At 33.4% G+C, this 18213-nt stretch overlaps 1 protein-coding gene and 1 pseudogene across 1 annotated transcript in view; one reads left to right on the forward strand and one right to left on the reverse strand.

Moving 5' to 3' along the window:
* LOC143642826 (uncharacterized) overlaps positions 1-11232 on the forward strand; it is a 432404-nt gene extending 421172 nt beyond the window's left edge. The window contains exon 3 of the transcript XR_013156526.1: positions 11099-11232. The gene's annotated coding sequence lies outside the window, so the exon portion shown is untranslated. The remainder of the gene's footprint in view (positions 1-11098) is intronic.
* LOC143686978 (hsp90 co-chaperone Cdc37-like 1) lies at positions 3720-4433 on the reverse strand (annotated as a pseudogene).
* Positions 11233-18213: the final 6981 nt, after the last annotated feature.

Raw genomic sequence — 18213 nt, forward strand, 5'->3', positions numbered from 1 at the left:
ATAGGGGATATCTGGTGGCTGAAACTTTCGAGTCGCTTGTAACGTCCTAGACTGTGGAAATTTGGAATTAGCATTAGTTTCACTATGAAATACACTTGATCTAATTGGGGTTGGGTAAGAGTGGGAGAACTTATTTTATGTTTTAACTGTTACATTAGACACTTGTAATTCAGACATAGCTAAGTAGTTGATTTATCTGATAAGAAATCTTTGACTCATAAACGTCTAGGTTAGACAGCATTTTTGCACATATGATATCCAAAATTGCCTCCTTCTAGGTGTTATGAAGCTGTGTGCTTATTGCTTTTTCACTTGCATTCTAAGCTTCTCATTAACCGTATGTGGTGACATAAATTTGATCTTTGTTAGATTGTACTGCTGTTTATCCTCAAGCTTTGAACAAGCATTCTCTTTTTCTTCCAGTCTCCCCCATCATGGATCTTCTTCCTACTTGCACTGAAATCTCTCATCACTTAGGCATTTCATATCATGCAGGATTTATTTATCATTTTTTCATTTTATTTTATTTTATTTGCCTTAATACTCGGGGCTCCTACCACCTTCTCCATCTATTGGTCTTCTATTTCAGTACTCCTCTCTTCAGGACCCTAAACCTCCATTTTTTTTTTTTTAAGTCAAAGCTAGTACCAATTGCCACCCTGGATAATTTATATTATCTACTTTCTCCTCCTGCTCCCAGGTAGCATAAGAAAAATTATGCAAAGTGATCTATAGTTCAACTCTGATTTATATCCAGTGAGGGATCATTTAAGTTTCTACATGAATAGCTCCACCTGGAACCCTTATATATGCTCTAAATTCACTATGTATACTGAACTAATAATTTCCATCTCTGAAAATCTACCTACTTTTCCACTTATATCAGTAAATGACAGAATCTAGTTGCTCAACCCAAGTTCACTGAGGTCATTTGACTCCTCCCTTCATCCCCAAGCTCAGTTAGTAACTAAATCATGACAGTTGTATAAATGAAACATCTCTGATATCTGTACTCTCTTTTATACAGTCACTGATTCCATCCAGATTGTTGTAACCACTTGCTGGATTATTAAACTCCTCTCCTAACTGGCCTCCTTATCTCTTGCCTATCCACCCCAACTCAACTGTCATATATCCTGCTAGGTTTACCTTTCTAAAATACAAATTCCATTTCTTTAGTTTTGCTTTACTTAAAAGCCACTAACAATAACTCACTACTTATAGAAAAAGTTAAAAATTTAACATAGTAGAAATTTTCCTTTACAATCTACTTCTTGTAACTTTCTAGCTACATTTGCTCCAACTTACAGCCTTCCCCTCTGAACATTTCAACTTTGTTTTAACTAGCTACAGTTTCATGGAACCCCATTTTCCCATGCATTTGCATGTCATTCTGCATTTCCTACTGCTATTTCTCCTATTATTCTTTTCAACTTTGTCAGGACAATGCTTACTCATTCTTAAAGCTCTAGCACAAATACCCCTCCTCCCATTGAATTCCCTGAACCTCTCCAAGCAGAATTAATTCCTACTTCATTGCATTCTCTTAGAATTTTGATATACTTAATTCTAGAACATAAAATATTCTATCACTTTATTTCATTCTTGTTGAGGTAAAATTCATATTCGGTAAAATGAACAAATCATTGCGTATACTCAATGAATTCTGACAAATGAATTCCTATGAAATCAACATTCTAATAAAGATTTAAAATTTTCATTACCCAGAAAGTTCCTCTGTGCCCTCTTCCAATGAATTCTGACCTGTCTCCCAAGGAGATGAAATGTTTTGATTTATATTATGATAGGTTAGTTTTTGTCTATCTTTGGCTTTTTGTCTGGCTTCTTTCACTTATTCATCTATATTGTTGCATGTATAAACACTTCATTTATCTATGCCAGTTGATGAATATTTAGGTTGTTTTCAGTTTTGGGTTTTCATGAATAAAGTTCCTAAAGCATGTTTGTACAACTCTATTTGTGTACATGTTTTCACTTCTTTTAGACAAATATCTAGGAACAGAGTTATTAGGTCAGAGAGGAGGTGAATGTATCATTCAGGATTTGATCAGCAAAGCAGACCATAGGAGTGACATAAATAACAAAGTATTTACTGTGAGGATTTGACATCATACAACTTTGGAAGTGGGTAGTCTTTATGAGACTATTATACATGTGTCTGGCTATGGGGCTTGAACTCAGTAGGACAGGCAGTTAAGAAGGAAAGATGGATGAGAAATGGGTGGCGAGAGAGATTAAGAACAAACAAGAACCCATGAGTGTATGCAGAAACTCATGAGATGGACTGGAAATCAAGCCTCCAACTTTGATGTCAGAGAAACTGATGCTTTTCCTTAAAGAATTATACACATACCTGGCACAAGAGTCAGAGAAGCTAAAGGAATTACTCCATCAGATAAGATCAGCTGGAGATGCTATTGGCTTAGTAGCAAGCTGCAAGTTGAGCCAGCAATAAATGACAGTGTGTGTGTAATCTCCTATGGCCCCTGGTCCCTAGCATCAATCTTTATGAGTGTAAAAAATTATTTCATTGTATTTCTCTGATGATGAATGATGTTGAATGCTTTTCATAAGCATATTGGCCATTCACACAACTTCTTTGGGGAAGTAAGTGTCAACTGGTCAATTTTGAAATTAGGTTGTCTTTTTATTATTGCCTTGTGTGTATGTATATATATATGAATATTTTCTCTCAGGCTTGGACTTGCATTTTTATTTTATTAACAGATTCAGTAATCAAAAGATACAGTTTGATAAAGTCCAATTTACTAACTTCTCTTTTATATTTAGTGTTGTTTGCATCCTATCTAAGGAATCTTTGCCTGTCTTAAGATCATGAAGATATTCTCATGTTTCTGTTTCTTCTAGAAATTTTGTATATTTGGTTTTTAAATTTATGGCTTGAATTAACTTTTGTGTTTGGTGTGAGATAAGATTTTAGGTTGATTTTTGTCCATTTGTTTATTCAGTTGTTCTGGTATAATTTTTTGAAAATACTGTGCTTTGTCTACTGAACTACTTAAGTGATTGTTAAAAATCAGTTGACTCTATATCTGGGGTTTTATTTCTGGATTCCTTCTTTTGTTTCTTTGATCTTTTTGTCTACTTTTATACCAAAATTACACAATGTTGATTATTGAAACTTCATAGTAAGTCCTGAAATCAGGTAGTATCTGAGTCTTGCAACATTTTCGTTTTCTTTTTCAAGATTAGTGATTTGTTGCTTTTATTACGATGAAACACCAGATTTGACAGGTAAATTATCACTAGAATGCAAGTACATAAGGTAAATATCTTTAATCATTTTTATAGAGTAGGACATGTACATATCCATATGAAAAGAGACTGTAGCAGATGCTTCTTAGAATCAACCAGTTCTTGCAAACAATGTATTTATGTAGATTTGAATACTTTGATTCCAAATTGAGAACAATAAGATTAAAGGCAAATTTAGTAGCCAAGAAAAAGTCCAATTTGACTTCTTGCAACATATGGTACTACTCTTCAAGAAAAAAAAAAAGTAAAATCCTAGCAGTACATTACAAAACAATTTTTACAAGACATTTCAGTATTCTTTTCCTCTCCCATAAAAATCCCAAACAAAAATAAAGAGCAGCACCCATAAAAGTGTCAAGAAAATAGCAAAGTTCTTCCTTGCTTGTAACCAAATAGTACTGGTCTTTGCAGTCTTAACCAAATTATACAGTGTTCACCGTTTTGGTTTCATTTTCTTTATGTACCATCGTGTTTAAACTGCAGAGAGCTGTACTGATAAAATACTGAAGATAATCTGGATTCTGTGGTAAGGATTCAAATAAACCTATAGATCCATCCCCAAATTAGGGAATATGATTCTGATCTGTCATAGGTTGAGAATATTGACACTGATAATATAAAGTCTTACTCTTGACTTAAAAGCTTTAAGTTCATTTTTGAATGCTTTAAAATAACCTTTTTTCTGCTTATATGTTTTGGAAAAATAAATGAAAACACCCTCTTGGATCTGCATTACAGTTTTTGGCCATTTCCATCATAAACTGCATTACAATAGCTTGATGTGCTATTTGTTCCATTAGAGCCCCTTTCTGTTCAGCTTCAATATGAAAACACCATAAAAGGAGATATTTGGCAGTTTCTTCACATACAAGCTATGGATGGTCATTCAAAAATCTCTAACTATACTGGGGCTCGCTTCCTGGTGCCTGCCCAGTCAAAAAAAAAAAAAAACATTCCTATACAAAAAAAGTCTTTGACTATCATCTCACCAATTTAACATATCAAAATGTCTGATTTTTTGCTCATATCTCTGGATAAATGATTCTGATTTATCTTCATCTGTTACTTTTATCTTGATTAATAGAATTCTTACTAAAAGCATCCTTGCTAATGACATCATTTGTAGCAAGACACATTACTACAAATTATAAATTATTACCGCTTAGCAACTTCAAACAACAGCATTTTTTATCTCACAGTTTCTGTGGCTCCAGAGCTCAGGCATAGCTTTCCCTGGGTCCTCTGATGAGGGTTTCACAGGATGGCAGCCAAGATGTCAGCTAACGTGCCCTCTCATCTGAGATCAGGGTCCTCTTCCAGTCTCACGTTTCACATAGTTGGCAGAATTCACTTCCTTGAAGCTGTAGAAGTTAAGGTGACTTGCTTTTTCAAGGCTAACAGAATAGTCTCTCTGAGTTTAAAGAAGGAATAAACCCTCCTTCAGGCCTACATAGGATAATCTGACTCTCACTAACTCAAACAATTGATCGGAATCTTAATCACATCTACAAACTCCCCTCATCTTTGCCATAGAAGGTAAGAGAAGCATGGCAGTGATATCCCATTGTGTTCACAGATTCTGTTCACACTCAAGGAAGGGGGATTATAAAGGCTGTCTACACTAGAAGTTGTAAATCTTGGGGACCATTTTAGAATTCTGCTTAACAAACACAACTATGTCAATTTCAAAATTGACTTGCCTATTGTACGGTAATTCTGCTGGACTTTTGCTTGGGATTACATCAAATCTGTAAATCAAGGAGAATTAACAATGTAACAAAATTGAGTCTTCTAATCCATGAATTCCTTTTATATATTGCTTCCCTCCTAATTCATGCTAGCAATGTCTCAAAGCTTTCAGGTAGAGATTTTCCATAAGTTTTGGAAAATTCATTTCTGAAATTTTACTTTTTTAATATTATGGAAATGAAATTTCATACTTTATTTTACAATTTCTTATTCTTATTATATAGAAATGCACTTGAATATTTAATATTGGCCTCGAATTTACTTGCTAAATTATGCATTACTTATAGTAATTGTTGTAAAGATTTCTTTGGATTTTATGTGAAAAGAATCATGACATCTATGATAAAAAAGACATCTTTCTCCTTTTTCTTCTTCCTTGCCAGTTTTTTCAAAACCTTCTATTTCTTTTTGAACAGTACATCGTCCAAATTGTACTGTCTAGAACTAGTACAGTATTGAATAAAAGTGGTAAAAGGGAGCAGCCTTGACTTAGTCCCAATATTAATGAGAAAGCATTCAGTGTTAAAGAATTGTTAAAGAAACATGAAGTTATCTTTAACTTTTTATATATGTCCTTTGTCAGATAAAGGAAGTTCTCTTTTCTTCCCAGTGTACAAAAAGGCCCAACCCCCACCCCTGCTCATGAATGTCTCATTTTAGTCATGAAACTTCTCCATGGCTTTTTTTTTTCTCTTTTAATGTGGTGAATTACATAGAGTATTTTTTTAATATTAAACAAACTTTGAATTCCTGTGATAAAATACATGTGGTCATAATGTATTATCCTTTCGTATTTTATTGTATTCGACTTGCTAATATTTTATTAAGACTTTTTCACCTATGTTCAAAAATCTGTAATTTTCTTTCACACCATGTTTTTGTCATGTTTTGGTACTACATGCCTCTTTAAAACTTAAGAATGATCCCTCCTTTTCTATTTTTGAAAAAAAGCATGTGTTATTGCTATTATTCTTCTTTAAATACTTAATTCGTAAGTGAAATTATCTGAACTTCTCTGTAGAAAGGTTTGTGGATGGAAATTCACTCTTTAATATTTATGGGCCTGTGTATGTTTTTATTTCAACTTGTGTCAATTTTGATAAATTGTATTTTTAACTATTTCCATCAAACTTAGTCACATTTATTGGAATGAAGTGTCGTAGCACTATCTAGTAGAACTTTCTGAAATGGTGGAAATGCTCATATCTATGCTGTTCAATATAGTAGACATAGGTCAAATTTGGCTATTGGCTAGTATGGCTAAGGAATTTAATTTTAATTTTATTTCATTTTAATTATTTTAAATTTAAATGTTTTTCCTAAAATTCTCTTATTCTGATTATTTGCAATTTATTTTTTTCCTTGAACATTTTTGTTATGTTTATCATATAAACATAACAAACATTGTTTAGATTATCATATAAAAAAATCTTTCAAAGATTCCACTTTGGTTTAATTTCCTCCTGTGTTTTTTCTTTTTTATGCCATTGATCTCTGATGTGTTTTCAGTCTAATATGTTTATTACTTTGGTTAATTTTCTCATCTTTACAAACTTCTTGATTGAAACAATTTATTATTTAGATATTTATTATTTTAAAGTATTTAAATTGAAAACTTTCTTATCATTACTTTAATTTTGAATAAATTTTGATATGCTTTGTTTCTACCATCATTCAGATTGAAATATTTTTAAACTTCCCTTATGATTTCTTCTTCTACTCATGGGTTAGTTAATAGTAAGTTGTTTGATTTGCAAATATTTGGGAGATCTTCCAGATACTTATTATTGATTTTGAATTTAATTCTGTCATATTAGTGAACACAATTTTGAAATTTATTGAGACCTTTTTGGAGAAAAATTGCCTATCTTAGTTAACCTTCCACATGCGTTTGAAAATATTGTGCATTTTGCAATTGAATATAATTTTCCATAATGTCAATTATCAATTTAGTGATAGTATTGCTCAAATGTTCTTTATTCGTACTGATTTTTCTTACTTGTATCAAATACTGACAGATGGTTGTTAAAATATCTAATTATAATCATGAATTTGTCTCTTTCTTCTTTTGAGTCTGTCAGCTTTTGCATCATGTATTTGAAGCCCAGTTATTATGTACATGCACATTTAGTATTGGTAAAGTCACTCAAGCTTTCTTAGTATTATCATTTGCCTCATAAATCATGTTTTATCCTCTTAATTTCAGTATATTTGTATCTTTGCATTTAAAGTGAGTTTTGGTTTATAAGTCCAGTTTGATTATATCTTCCCTTCTTTTAGAGAAGTTGTAGATTTACTGAAAAATCATGCATAAAATACAATTCTCATATACCCGCCACCATTTTTACAATTTTGCATTAGTGTGGTACTTCTGTTACAATTAGTGAGAGAATATTATCACCATCTCAGCCTTTTAATTTGAGTATTAAGTCCCTATTTCTGTTTGCTAAAGCTGATGAAATGCATTATACCAGAAATAGACCGGCTTTTAACAATGGGTATTTGTTAGCTTACAAATTTACAATTATAAGGCCATGAAAATGCCCAAATTAAAGCAATCAACAGGATGACCCCATCTCTGAAGCAAGCTTGGCCTTCTCTGTCAGACAGCAAAGCATACAGCAATGTCTGCTCATCCTTCCTTACCAAATTCTGTTACTTCAGCTTCTGGTTTTGTTACTTTATCCTCTTATAAGGAACTCCAGAAAGACGATTAAGAACCACCTTGAATGAGGTGGGTCACATCTCAATTGAAATAACCTAATTAAAAGGTCCCACCTATAACAGGTCAGCACCCACAGGAATTGATTAAAAGAACATGGCCTTTCCTAGGGCATGTAAGAGCTTCAAACTACCACAGTCCCTTTTAATTTAATTTAATTACAAAATTAATATTTTGGATCTTATTTCTATCTACTTGTTTTCTAATTTCTCAATTTTCTTTTATCCTCTCATTCTTATTTTCTAACTTCTTTTGGGTTAAAATATTTTAATATTATATTTTAATTCCTTTGTCTTTTTAACTATGAATTATTATTACTATTATTTAGTTTGGAAAAAAGTTTTAGAAACTTAAATACAGATTCAATGGTTCTGAATTAATCTCTCATTTTTCTCTACTTACATCATAATGACCTGAGTTGAATGGAACTTTATTTTCCCTTTCTTGCTCCAGAGCCTTGGCACATGCTCTTCTCTTTGCTTGGAATAATATCTATGCATCCATCCATCCATCCATGCACTGTAAGCTTAAATTGATTTTATTTTTTATTTGGAAAAACAAAAATTTGCAAGAATAGTACAACGAACACAATTTTACTCTCCACCTAGATTTACCATTTGTAAATATTTTAATTATTTGTACATATTTTACCATATTCTCTCTCTCCCTCTCTCTTTCTCTCTTTCTGTATCTCTATTTATCTCTGTTAAACCATTTGAGAATAAGTTGCAGGCACCATAATCTTTCATAACTAAATGCTTTAGCATGTATTGAATAATAAGGTCACTCTCTTAACAATTACAGTATAGTTATTATTATTATTTTTATTTTTTGCATGGGCAGGCACTGGGAATTGAACCTGGGTTTCCGGCATGGCAGGCAAGAACTCTGCCTGCTGAGCCACCGTGGCCCACCCTCAGTATAATTATAAAATTAAGGAAAATTTATATCAATACAATAGTCACACTTACTATAATCCATGATAAAAATTTGCCAATTGTCCCCATGTTCCTTATATCAATTTTAGTTTTCCATCCAGAATCAAATTCAAAATCTTCTATTGCATATAGGTATCATATCTCTTCAGTCTATTTTTGTCTGGAACAGTCCCTCAACCTTTCTTTGTCATTAATGAAATTGACATTTTTGAGAAGTCCAGAACAATTCTTTTGGATTTGTCAATTATTTCTTCATTACCAGGCTTAGGTTACTTATTTTTGACAGGATAAAGACAGAAATGATGTTACATATTCTCAGTGCATCATATTAGTTATATTTAGTGATGATAACTTTGATCACATTTCAGGTGAAGTATAAAGGTACCTTTTCCCCTTATTAACTGTGGGAATATAAACTTATATTTCACTTTCTTAACTTCACAATCTAAAGTATATCCCCCATAACACTGTAATCTCCAGAAGTGCTTGGTAATCATCTCTATACTAGTCAAATTCCCAATCATATGTTTAATTATTGTGCTTATTTTTTGTGGCTATTTGTTTGAATGAACTGTCTATTTTGTCCACTGTTATATTATCCATGCCTAGCATAGTATGTGGTACAAAGTGAGCACTCATAAGATACTTACAAATGAGTGAATTAATGAATACTTAATTACATTTAGGAAAATTATTTAGGAAATTTAGGAAAATAAAATATAGCATTTCTTCATGCGGATCATAGAAATAAAGTTTGTAAGATTTCATTTTAAGCCATGCCCATGTTTTACTAGTAGGTTTGCCATTTTGTTCCTAGAGAATAGAGAGAAGAAGCTATTCCTCTAACCTGGGCATTTCTTTCTAATTCATCTCTTCTATTTGTACTAACACGGACATGTAGGCAGAGAGACAGTAATGGAAATGGAAACCCTACTTCTTGAATAATAGGTTCAGACTTTATTTTAGGAACAACAAACCCTGTTGACTGACAGACTGCACTTCAGCTATAATTATCTACCCAGTGTGAGACAATCATTCTGCAGATGAGTACAAAACATTGGACATCAAAGACAAAGAAAATATATTTAAAAAGATACCAAAGGTATAAGACGTTCCCTATGAAGGAAGCATGACTAAATTTAACTGGCAGACTTATTAGTAAAAATAGAAGCTTGTAGAAAATAGGAATATCTTCAGTACTGCACAATATAATCAAATCAGTGAAAATATCACTCAAGAGTGAGAGATAAATAAGAACATCAAACACCAAGTGAGTTTGGCATTCACAGACCATCCTTATAAAAGCTAATATATAATGCATTTCAGTAAAAGAAAATTAAATGCAGAAAGACAAAAATGCAAAAAATAATATGTAAGAAATGTGTAAAAATATTATCTATAAAAATGGCTTATTTGGGAAGCCTTTTGAAAACAATTTAAGACATAAAAACAAAAATAATGTGGCAAGATAGTATTGGAATCAGACTTAAAGTTTTCTATGATTATTGTGTGGTTCATGTGGAGGATACAGGTATTGATTCACATTAGAGGTTTAAATAAAGGTTGCATCAATTTAATGAATACTATATAGTGTCTGGCATGCGCTTGTAAATGCCTACAGTATTAATACATTTAATCTTCACAACAACCTTAAGAGGTGGGTACTATTACTATCTCATTTTGTTGATAAGGAAACAGAAGCTCATAGAAGTTAACTCAATCACTCAAAGTTAAACAGACTTTAAGCGGTAGAGTTGGTATTTGAATCCAGACAGTCTGTCCAAAAATAGATGTGTTTAACCATGCACCATATTATGTAAAGATAACTCCATAATGAATAGAATGTACTTGAAACTTCCCAATAAGCAGACAGAAAAAAAAAAGGGAAAAATGAAAAATTGGTTTAAAAGAAGATAGGAATGAAGATGGGAAAATAAAAACATAAAAAATACGTTGCCTATAAACAACAGAACAGGGTAAAATATTTAATATACAAGTAATCACAACAAACGCAAAATGATAAAATTCACTTGCAATTTCTGTGAGGAATTTCATTAGGTAAAATGACATATCTGTTTTATCTCCAATACCACTGCTTTTTCATGTGCATTAAATATTACCTTAGCATTTCCTTTTTTGAAAATAATGCATACACTGGAGCTAAAGTACATGGCATAGATGCTAGTCTCTATCACAGAGAGACTAATAGACACATTCCTTAACCTTTATGAGTGCCAGTTTCTTCAATACCACAATGGGAAAATAATGCCTGTTTTGCAGATTGTTGTGAGAATCAATAGAAGCAATATACACGAGGTATCCAACCTAGTTCCTGGCACAAAAGATATTCAAGAAACATCTTTTTCGTTCTCCTTCTCTTTTGTTCTTTCAGACCACGAAATTGTTTCATCCTACACGAGTACAAAGTAAAAGACACTTTGGAGATGAAGCCTTAGACCTATGTTTATAAGAAACTAGAAGTGGAAAAGAGTTCCATTTAGAGAATTGAAGAGATTTCATTTGAAAATGGCTCTAGGAAGGTGAATTAATAAGTCATATGAATTTTATCTTTTTGGCATAGTCAATAAAATTTACACTGTTCCTATAATAAGTAAGGATTTTGAATCTAATTATTCAAATCTAAGGATGCTGGTATCCTAATTCTTATTTATAATAATTTGATTGAAAGTATTGATCACAATGTCTATCTTGGAACAGAAATCGATTTTTAAAAGAATATCCTACTGCAATAAATGGCATAAATTAATTATTAAATTTGGTAATAGCCTTGAAAACTTCACACTTATATCTACTTTTGCAAATGTGGGCTTTCTCAGAAAAAACAATTGCAAGAATCTCAAATTGTTGACTTGCTTCAGATTTATATGAGACATCCAAATTAGTGTGAGTCTACTTCCTTTTTTATTTCAAATCCTCCCACAAAAGCCTGAGTTAGGGGGAAAAAACTGTAAACTATGAAATAGAGTGATAGGTTAAATATAAGAAATAGGAAAATAAAATGTTTTCTCTATGCTAATGTTTTTCCGATGGTTATTTCTAGTCAGTTGGTAAAACTGGAACAAACAAAGCTGAAAACAAAAAGTGTTTATAAGTTCTATTCAGACTTACTGAAACTTCTTAGCAACTAGATATTGTCATCAAAGTTTACATTAAATGTATAGTTGGTTTCACTTGCTAAGAAAAGTTATGGGAAACCAATATTGTAAGAAATGGTGCATAATAAATTTCTGAATTCAGGAAAACAATTCTGTTGCAAAAAAACTGCATAACTGCAGTGTTTTACCAGGATTAATCTTAATGTCTTAGATAAATGATCTGTTTATTTATGACAAAGTCTGTTGTCAAGGTAGCAGTTATTTACAACCATCATGTCTTTGGGTGTAACACAAGCTTCCACTTCTAAAAGACCCTTTTATCCAGCCCAGTAGTAAATAATCAGTGGTCTCATATACAAAGTTTCTATGTTTAGTCAATTGCTCAGTAATTGACTTTTACTAAATGTGACTTCATTTTCTAGAGCATTGGATTCAACTAGATATCAGAGACTCAGCTTGAATAAATGATAATTCTTACTGGGAAAATTCTAGAAATGAAAAGTCTTACTGTGACAGAGACTTTGGAAATGAAAAACTGAATAATGGCACTCCTTAATGTACATTCAATAAAAAATGGTCATGGGCGGGCCATGGTGGCTCAGCAGGTAGAGTTCTCGCCTGCCATGCTGGAGACCTGGGTTCAATTCCCAGTGCCTGCCCATGTGAAAAAAAAAAAAAAGCAAAAAAGACAAAAATGATCATAAAATTAATCTCATTGGACTCAGTTCTTTGAGAAAATGTTTCTTTTCCCTACAACCCAAATTCTTGGTTTACCTGTATTTTTCTATTTTCAGCATTTGCCACTCTACCTTGTTTTGAAAGGTTAATAGCTATAAAGAGCATTTTAAATGAAAATCTTTACATTTACTACACAATGATATTATTTATAGAATTTTTTGTCGTTATACTAACACACAACTACAAAGTTTCCCTCCAGTGTGAACAAACTAATCAATTAGAAGAAGATGATAAGAAAAATAAAGGTATTAATCAATAATCTTGAATAATCATTGACATATGAGAGAGCTACATTTGCTTTCATTTTCACTCCCATTGCTTTCTATTCCCTGGAACATATATTCATTGAAAAACTCACCATATAAAAAGAATATATATTTTAAATGTTGTGATATACTAAAATATATGTTTCCTTATAATGCACTAATAAACAAGGTAAGTTAAAAGTTAAATTTATTTTTTTTAAAGACATCAGTTTACAGACTATTATTGCTTAGCTTAGGTAAGAACATTAAACTATGCTGTGATCTTTGACTAACTTCATTCCATATTAATATACAAGTGTAGAGAGGAAATAGTAGAAAGTAATGTAGTTGTCTGAATCACTGATGTAAACATGAGCAACTTTACTATTAGGTGCTTGAATGATCATTAGGCACAGAGTTGTTCAAGAGTTGGCAGCTAAGTTACACCAGTATCTGCAAATGGGGCAATGCTAAGCAAGTGTGATCTAATGGCTGGCCCAATAACTCATGTAATTTTAACTAGTTATGAGTGTAAAGAATATTTAAAGATTGGTAATGAATGTAATATGGTAAAACTACCTCTGGTTTCTATTGTTTACAAAGTCAACAGATACCATTAGTATTATTCTGTATTGCTGCCTACCTTCATGATTGAAGGCAATGCTAACTTTCCCATCATCCCAATTGATGAAAATAGAGGTGTCAGTCTTTTCCCATCCAGGAACGTATACGTCCCTGAATTCTATCCATGAACCTCAGGTTAAGAACTCCTGATTATAGGGAATGCCAAATCATTTTCCAGTTACTGGAATGTAACTGGAAAGGTGTTACACTTGAGGAGCATTCCAATATTCCTCAAAAAGCTCATTCAGAGGCTCCTGAATGAAAAATCTTGCTGTAGGTGCTATAGTGAGCAATAAGCAGGAGACAATATTTTACCCTTGGGGAGTTTACAAATAGGTAGAGATGCAGAACATACTGACATTGTACAATATTCTCAGTAGTTTAATGTCCATTTTAGCTCTTGCAGGTTTTTGAGGGGGCTGGGGGTGGATCTCCAAAGGGTATGCAATATCTTAATCTAAATAAGGGAAATGGTTATTTGCATTGTCCTAGAAGTAGTAGAATTTGTTAAACCATGATATGAATATAGATTTTTTTCAGATCTGCAAGTGATGTAGATATGCTCAAAAGCTAAAATGATATTTACTTAGGTCTCTGAACTGGAATATAAAATATAAGGAATATTCTTTGTAAAGTGCATTTGCCAAAGAAAATATGTTTCTTCTGAGAAAAATGAGTGCATAGAAATGTCATTCATATTTGAAGATGCAGACAGGTTTATCTCTTCTGTGTTTGATTGTAACTTCAATATTTAATGCACGTTTGTTTATGTTTCTTCCAAGCAGGCTCATTTTAGTTAATATGCACAGTTAGTTCTAGGAAAGCCTTTGGCCACATGCAATAGTGTCTCAGCCTTTATTTCCAATCGAGCATGACATTTTGCGCTACCTAACTCAGATTTATATTGGCAAAGCTATATTCATTTTCACACAACACCAGTGACACAACAGAACGACCTCTACCCCCCAAAAAACCTTTTATCATTATAAAGTTCAACACATTTTCCCAGAGATGTCTAGCTTACAATAAGGATGTAGCTCAGCCAACGCCTTGGGGAATATGGCCCAGTGATGTAGTATGACAGAAATGGATGAGAAGCAGCTGTAGGTCTGTAATAAAAGAAAGTAACTCATTATTGTTACTGAATTCTGAATCATCAGCACCTATTATGTGCCTGCTGTTGTAGGTTTGGCCACCAAATCTCCAAGGCAAGACAAGCACAGAAATGCCAGCCCATGGCCTCTAAGAAGAAGTTCAGGAGAAAGGTCTCTAAAACAATTCAGAATGTTAGTCTGGGCATTGTCTGAGAAATAATAAGTCAGAAGGAAGAAATTAAAGCAGTCAGTTCCACAAATAAGGATGGCTACTACAATAAGTGGGAGGTCAGAAAAGACCAGTCAGGCTGATGGAGAATGCAGCTGGGAAGGCAGCGCTGCAGACTCCTGATTCTGGTTTCTTTATTCATTGTTTGTGCAGCTCATGTATTCCTGCCAGATACTGGACTCCTAACTGAGCCAAAAATGAATTACTGTTTCTGAAGCCTTTGGGCTTGTGACTTCTGCTGGCATTGATTTGCTTGTGTGTTCTTGTTGGGTACTTTTGTTTTGTGGGATTAGGAAAAGAACATCAGCCAGTGAACCCCTGTCTCATGTTTGAGTACATTTTGGAGACTTGGTGGGGAAAGGAGTTAGCAACATAAACTGAATGAGCTGTGTTCATAAATGGCTTCATTACACTATAGGAACAAGCATTTGTCCTGTCAGGGGTCAAAGCATGGCAGGTATTTAAGGAGAGAACTATTCTCCACTCTTCCTTCCTGCATTGCACATCACTCTGTCGTGAAGCTTTGTCACCTTGAGTGCTTAAGACTGTCACCAGTCTAAAACTGCTGTGCCCAGGGGAAATGCAAGAGTAGTCTTTCTACTGAGGGTACAGCAAGTTGTTGCTGAAGCCAGACGTTACTTTGAATTGGTCAGGCAATGCTGACTGCTGTCAAGGTGGCTAAAGTAGAAAAATAATAACCACCTTCCTGTTCATATCAACATTTATCTAGATCCTAAGATTACAGAAACTTATGACTAAAACAGAAATACCTATTTATATAACCCACTGCAGTTCAAGAAACACTGCTTTGAAATTCTTCTAACATAATGTAAGACATCAAAAGGGGTCTCATTTTCCTTAGTGCTATCATAGACTACCCTTCAGCTGGTTCCTAAGGACTCAGGAGTAGGTCCTAAGTAGGACACCTCCTCAGGACTATCAGATATACCTGGTGGTGAAAAATATGGTGAAGAGGTGATAGAAGCAGAAGGCTGAAAAGCCTGTTGCTGTGTTGGTCAAGGCTTTTAAGTCAGCCAGAAAACTTTGCAATTTACGTCAATGTAATATTCTTTGTAATCATAGTCCAGTAGAAACTGGGGATACTTGGGTTACATATATGATATACTTCAATGAAAGTTGTTAGAAAAAGCCAAATAATTTTATATCATCAAAATTGTAGATTTCAGGATTGTAGTTTGTTGATAGCCACAATTTATTTCAAGGATAAAATAAAAAATACCTAGAATAAGTGACTGCTTTTCCTTTATGGAAATTTCCATGAAGCTTAACTGCAGAATGTCTAAGTTGAAAATTTAGTTCACATAGATTTGCTTTTGCAAACATTGATTAGAAAGTTGGATTGAAATCCTGTGAACATAAGATGCCCTGATACAGTTACATGCCTGTGAGAGCCATTCCACATACTCAAGTACCAGACAATGTGGTGATCAAAACCTCAGCGTTGGAGCAGTACAGTATTATGAGAAAGTTTTGGCCTTGAAATGGCAAAAGCATTTCAAATGTCAATACAGTCATTAGAAACATCTTATAAAAGCCACAGGTTGCTAAATTTCCGGTAATAGCCCAAAAAGACAAATTTAAAAATATATCTCTAAGTATGTAAATAACTTTACCTACTCTTCAAGATTCATAAGTATAAATCAATTAAGTGTATAGACTATTTTTAATTAAATTCTAATAACACATATACACTAAACTTCCCCTTTTAACTATCTATAAATATATAATTCAGTAGTGTTAGTTACATTCACAATGTTGTGCTACCACCACCACCATCCATTACCAAAACTTTTTCATCACCCTAAACAAAAATTTTGTACTAAATAAGCATTAACTTACGATTCCTTATCCCACCCTGGGCCCAATTAAACTGTAATCTAGTTTCTGACTCTATGAATTTTCTTATTCTAATAATTTTATATCACTGAGAACATACAGTATTTGTCCTTTTGTGTCTGATTTATTTCACTCAACACGATGTCTTCAAGTTCATCTATGTTTTGCACGTATCAGAACTTCATTCCATTTTATGGCTGAATAATATTTCATATTTCATTGTAGGTATATACAACATTGAATTTATCTTTTCATCTGTTGATAGACACTTGGGTGGCTCCCACTTTTTTTTTGTCAATTGTGAATAATACTGCTATGAACATCAGTGTGCAAATATCTGTTCAATTCCCTTCTTTCAATCCTCTAGGGCATATATATACCTAGATTCCATATGACCTGGATGCCATATGACTTTTTACAGAACCACCAAACTTTTTTACTCAGTGACTACACCATTTTACATTCCCACAAAAAAAGAATGAATGTTCCTATTTCTCTACATACTCTACTATGCTTGCTATTTTCCATTTTACAATAGTAGCCATTAGGTGGTATGAAATGGTTTTACATTGTGGTTTTGATTTATACTTCTGTGATGGCTAATGATGTTGAGCATCTTTTATGTGCTTTGGCCATTTGTATATTGTGGTTCATTGAATTGCGTACTCCATTGTGCTGGTTTGAAAGGATGTATGTACCCTAGAAAAATCACATTTTAATCCTAATCCCATTTTGTAAAGGCAGCCGTTTCTTCTAATCCCTATTCAGTACTGTATGTTTGAAACTGTAATTAGATCACCGCCCTGGAGATGTGACTCAATCAAGAGTGGTTGCTAAACTGGATTAGGGAGAGATGTATCTCCACCCATTTAGGTGAGTCTTGATCACTTTATTGGAATACTATAAAAAAGGAAACATTTTGGAGAAAGTGAGATATTCTGAGAGAGCAGAATAATGTAGCCATGAGAAACAGAGTCCTTCAGCCAGCAACCTTTGGAGAGGAAGGAGGAAAATGCCTCCCAGGGAGCTTCATGAAACAGGAAGCCAGGAGAGAAAGCTAGCAGATGATGCTGTGTTCACCACATGCCTTTCCAGATAAGCAAGAAACCCTGACCATGTTCACCATGTGCCTTCTCACTTGAGAGAGAAACCCTGAACTTCATTGGCCTTCTTTAACCAAGGTATCTTTCCCTGGATGGATGCCTTAGATTCGACATTTCTATAGACTTGTTTTAATTGGGACTATTTCTCAGCCTTAGAACTGTAAACTAGCAATTTATCAAATTCCCCGTTTTAAAAGCGGTTCCATTTCTGGTATATTGCGTTCTGGCAGCTAGCAAACCGGAACACCCATTTTGTATATGTATTTGATCTTGATCATTCTGATAGCTGAGGACCCATTGTGAGTATGATCTCTTCAAGTATTACTTCAGTTAAGGTGGGGCCAAAGTGAACCAGATTGGTTTTTAATCCAGGTTACTGCAGTCATTTATAAGCAGAGTGAAAATCAGGGGAAGAGAGAAGTCCCGGGGAGCAAGCAAAAGCTGGAAGACAAAAGAATTGGGAGGAAAAAGTAGAAGACAATGTCAAATGCATTGCCATGT

This window comes from Tamandua tetradactyla, chromosome 1 (assembly GCF_023851605.1).
Source record: "Tamandua tetradactyla isolate mTamTet1 chromosome 1, mTamTet1.pri, whole genome shotgun sequence".
In the NCBI taxonomy this organism is placed as follows: domain Eukaryota; kingdom Metazoa; phylum Chordata; class Mammalia; order Pilosa; family Myrmecophagidae; genus Tamandua; species Tamandua tetradactyla.